General features: G+C 34.4%; 1 long non-coding RNA gene across 1 annotated transcript; it reads left to right on the forward strand.

The window, feature by feature from the left end:
- Positions 1-519: 519 nt before the first annotated feature.
- LOC149797141 (uncharacterized) lies at positions 520-2,767 on the forward strand. The gene is made up of 3 exons (XR_016421498.1): positions 520-631; positions 1,227-1,331; positions 1,835-2,767. It is a non-coding gene; the product is annotated as an uncharacterized LOC149797141 (long non-coding RNA).
- The last annotated feature ends 2,906 nt before the right edge of the window (positions 2,768-5,673 follow it).

Below are 5,673 nucleotides of genomic sequence, written 5' to 3' on the forward strand. Positions count from 1 at the left end.
TAGTCCTGACTTTGAATTTACTTAACTCTTACTCGAGTATCTTTCACAGCATTTGTTCTAGAAGCTTTAATTAAAAAACTTTCGACGGTTAACGGTATTTTTCCCTTGAAAAAGCCGATAAACAGGACCAAAAAAAAAATGAATGGCGATTATCGATCGACCGTACTCTTTTTAATAAAACTCTTTTTGTCATTTGTCCTTCTTAAGGTAAGTAAGGAACCTTCGATCAAAGTTTCAGCCAATTCTAAATAATATTATCACAGGTAAATGTTACATTTGTACATATGTTCTATCTTTGATGAACATAGTTAGTTGGACCTCGTTTGTTTGTAGATCCACATGCTGACCTGTATTATATAGATAATAGGCAATGACACACACCATGTAACAGCGGATAATCCCGTTTGCGGTAACAGCTAATGACATAAGGATGTGCCAAATAATTTTGTTTGATATGGTGCCACTACGAATTATCAAGGTAACGTGACGCAAAATTAATTTTGTATATTGTTTTCACAGCAGTACGACAACAACGCATTGAACTGAAATCTTTGATTTCCGGAATAAAGATTTTGAACAGACTTCACTACGGTTCCATTGCGGACGGTTTAGGTTTCGGACAACAATTATGGTAAGAATGTATTCGTACTTTGACTTTTAACAGTGACTATTCAAAAGTCTAAATCGTTTCTATTCATTTCGCAAAATGGACTTTAAAATAAATTTGTTTTAAATCAATAAACTATTATTCTTATGATTTCATCTATTTCTAATGAACTCAAATAGAAAACATGGCTGAAAAGGTACAAAAGTTTTCCAATATCTGTCCATTTCTTTTATCAAAGAGAAACCAAGGAAAATTTAAAGTTCGCTTAGTACAAAAGTTTAGCTCAAATTGAGGTTTGAGTTTCTATTAGAATACGGAATCGAACCTGATGCAAGGAAATGTGCTAACTCTTTTCGTTATTTATTCAGAAATGTTATTACTTTTCATTTTTTTTCAGTCTACAGGATAAAAGTATTTATGTTTTACACAAGACAGAAACATTACCATTTCAGATAGTTTTCCTTTTGTCTTCTTAATCTTTTTAAATTGAAGAAGTGACCCCTTTAAATAGCCAATATATGATTGATCCTGTTAATAGCCGCCAGTAACAATGGCATTTAATATCGGGGTTAGTAGTGTATGATAATTTCAGATAGAGTACTCAACATTTATTTTGCAGGTATACTGCAATTTCTGTGCTCTATCCCCACCACTCAGCTAAGGAAGCAATCTTCTTTCACACAACCTTATCAAGAAACAGATGACAACTATTTTACGATTACAGGTACATTAGTTATCCAGAACGTTACCCATAAAGGTCAAAGCCCTACTTCCAATGGTAGAAAACATTCAATATTCACCGATCTCATCTAAAGTATTGAAAGTCATTATGTTGCCATGCATGAGAAATAAAATTCAAACGACAGAGAATAGACATGTAGCATATTTATCTTTTCTGTAATGAATAATAGTGGCTACTAAATTTAACATATCTATCAGTCTCTGGTAGATCTTCTCAAAATAAAAATAAAAAATATCAAAATGATGATTACTTTGATTGATATATTTCTGGTGTAATGTGGAGGACAATATAATTGATACTTTTACGTCACATCTTTCATGTAGACGAAAACTCACCATGTTCATTAATGGAAACTGTCTCTGAAAATTGTAATCACTTGTTGTCGTTCATATTCGTATAAAGATACTGAGGTAAACATGAATTTTCCTATTCAATGTATTAAATAAGGTGAAACAGGAACTGAATATTTGATCGTTCCATTTCAGTTCGACTTACACAGAATTAATACTCATCGTAATTTTTCTAGTTGCTACCATTTCTACCAAAGAGCCAACGCAATGGTCCTCTTTCTGTTAATGACGAAGTCTTTAGATAAAGTAGATTTCCAAATCATACCGACCAATGTTGTGGAGTCAGACTCGCCCGAACCGGATTTTATTGTTCTTCTTCCCATCCTGTCAGATGTTATTTATGTGACTTTTCAAAATATGACTGGGTATTTGACGATAAGCCGTCAGATGTCCATAACAATGCTTCATCCAACTGTATTTTCATTAGAAGCAATGAGCAAGTGAATATCCCATCGTAGTACGAATTAATAGGGATTTTGAGATATGCCACTGAACTGGGTGAAAGGGGTGGTGTTATATGTGACCAGCCCCCAACATACAATTAAAGACAGATATAAGGAGCCCACCAGGAACTCCTCTGGGTTGGGCACCTCCTCAACCACACTTCAGGAGTGACGGGCAAACTTTACAAGGTAATGAGTCGTTTTGATTGCTTTTTTTGTGTGCAATGTATTTACATTGCAAATAAGCTGATCAAAATATATAATAAATTATATACTCAGTTACTTAAAGTTTTGAGAAATAAAAAAGCATGAAAAAAGAGTATTTAGGTGTGTTTTTCTCTTAATTAATGGCGTGCCTCATATAATTCTCATTGACGGCCTATAGACAGAGATCAACAAATATAACTTTTAGGATAATGAATATTCCTCTTTCACTCTAATGTTTTATAGCTTCGTATCATGGTGATTTTTATTTGAGGCGAGAGGTATTTATTTGTTTTCCAAAGCAAATTACATGGAAGCGTCCTATGGGTGCATTGGAAGGATTGTTTTCCTCAATAACCTTATTTGTGTGTCCTCACTTAACATAAAAATTGTGCAATCTTTAATAAATTAATAGAATACAAAAGACACTCGTACAGTAATAGAACAATACAATAATTCATTTTCGACTGTCTGTATTTATATAGATTCTCTGAATATCATGTAGACATGTGGTTCATTGTCTTATTACGAAAACCTGCGGAAATACTCAAGTATCGCTAGCTGTGATTGAATATATGCTATTTAATTGTCAAATAAAAAAATGAATATTCCTACAATATGGTGATTTCTCTTTTCATTGACAATCCTGTTCAAGATTTGTTAGATGAATATACTATAGTAGTCAATGCAATTACAACACACACACACACATATCTATCTATCTATCTATCTATCTATATATCTATCTATCTATATATATATATATATATATATATATATATATATATATATCTGTGAGTGTGTACATTACTGTCAAGCACATAGGCACTAATCATTGCTGAAATAATTCAGAAGAGATATAATGCAATATCTCAATATCTCCAGCATTTTCCCCAGAAAGATGTGGGCTCCACCTCTAAATGATAAAACTAATGGAACATCAACATTTGTTTTTGTCATAAAATAGTAGTACAATTAGATGTGGCGAAAACGAAGCGAGGTAGCTGTTAGTACCATTTTTGTAAGTCTTTGATATGACTCGGCCTGGGATCGAACCCACGAGCTCCCACTTCTGAGGCGGACGCTCTATGTATGTATGTATGTGTGGCTGGATGGATTAATGGAAAAATTGGCGCATAAATGGCAATATATTTATGCGTTAAAAAAGAAGAATTCAGAAGACATCGTAGCAATATGACTGAAAAATTGTTAAAGCTACGTTTATAATCCAAATCACACTCACACACACATACGTACATACATACATACCATGTCAATATGGCCTGGTTTCAAGCATGTGATTCGTGACGTCAGTCCTACTAAAATATGGACTTTGCGAACGCCGACTGAATATTTGTTTCTTTATTTTCACTACCTTTCTATACCTATTGAATGATCATGCTTTACTGTAATTAATCATTTCAGAAGAATCGTCAAGTGCAGTTCAAAGCTTTTGCAGATACACACTAGGAAATACTTTCAACTTTTTGGTTCAAGATCGTCCACTGCGTACCGGTTAATTTTGGGGCTTACTAAATCGTGTAATATCTATAAATTTAGAGAGGTATTATCTGTATTTAATCAAATTTGCGCAATAATGATTAATAGTTTCTTTATTCTAGGATGTTTTATAGGATGATAGGGTGAGCGTGCGCCAAATATATAAGAAATTATTATCAGAGAGAAATAGACAGGTGGATAAAAAATCATTTTTGTTATATTAATTGTCATAACCCAATAATTATATCCAAGGAGAAAAAGCGTCAGAGGTAATGAGGAATGGAGTGTTTGTTTCACGTTATATTAAATATTGATAAAGGGCCTAGTGCACTCCGTAAAAATGTTTTTGGGTCCATGTGTCATGCCTGAATAACATGTAAATTGTTTCAGTCACATAGTGTGAACTAGACAGTGCATGAACACGGCTAAATGTATATAAATACTAAATGCAAAATGCGTTCGAATGTTTAGCGGAATAGGCTCCTAAACATAGGGTTAATTATAGTCGGAAGCAAATTATGCCACATTTCTGTTATCTTTATACGTTCTATAAACGTTGTGGCGCACAAAACACCACAGTGACGATGATTTCCAGGACGCCCATTACATGAGGTAAATATATTCTACCTTGAATACTGTCAAGATTATTTCATAGTCTGTGATTGGAATATGAAATACAACTTAAATTCCTTACGTAACCAACCTTTTATCTTATAATACGTCGATGTATCACCGTCATCAGTTTTTGGATTCAGATCAGACCTATAAATAATTTTTTCTAAGTTGTTTACTAAGCCGTTTGATAAAGATATTCCTCAATTTTTTAAAAACAAATCCCTCTTGATAATACGTTTCATTGGTTATGCTTCGAATATGGTCAAGTAGTATTTTCCTGGTTGTTGCAATTAACACACTAACCCTGATCAAATATATTTTCATTTATTCAGACTGCAGGCTCCTAAAAGATTTATTACATTTAACTTTTTTATATGCCAACGTCAATAGCCCAAGGGAACAATTATACTGGAGACGGGTCTTATATGTAACCAATCCACTTCCCTTTCAACGTCGCGTGTAATTCAAAAATGCTTATGGGTGCATTCAAACTCTTTGACTTACCTCCGTCGTGCCTTCAAAATAACCTCACACACACTCCTCGACAAAAGAACCCTTATAAAAATACTCATTGAAGCGATAATTTACCTTTTAATGGTTTTAAACATGTATCACAACTAAAGAACGTTTCGGAACCACAAGCGTCTGCAGTGTTTCGTGGACTAAAACATTTGTAAACGTTTTAGGCAAAGAGGGGATATAGATCACACTTAACTTTGATAAAACTTGGTCCATATTGTGACTGTTTTCAATAATGTAGAGAAACATATCTGTAATCCATCTAATCCGTGGTACAGTCGAACATCCTCGTCAATCATCATCATCATCATCATCATCATCATCATCATCATCATCACCATCAACATCATCATCATCATCATCAATCCCTTAACCCAAGAGGTCGTTGGGGTACCACAGTTGACTTTACAACGAATTCTCCCCATCGTTCCCTGTTCTCTACTGCCCTTTGGGAATCTTCATGTCCCATGCCTGTCCGCTCCTTAATGTTATCTTCCCCCCTCTTTTTCTGTCTGCCTCTTCTTCTGCACCCTCGCATTGTGCCTTGCAAGACTGTTTTTTGCCAGTCCAGATGATCTTGAGATATGACCGAATCACTTCAGTTTGCGCTTTTTTACAGTTGTCGAGAGGTCTTCATAGGGTCTGATGGCTCGTTGCATCATGTTGTTGACTTCTTCGTTGGTTACATGGTCA

Source organism: Sinohyriopsis cumingii, chromosome 6, assembly GCF_028554795.1.
Source record: "Sinohyriopsis cumingii isolate HCF-2022 chromosome 6, ASM2855479v2, whole genome shotgun sequence".
NCBI lineage: Eukaryota > Metazoa > Mollusca > Bivalvia > Unionida > Unionidae > Sinohyriopsis > Sinohyriopsis cumingii.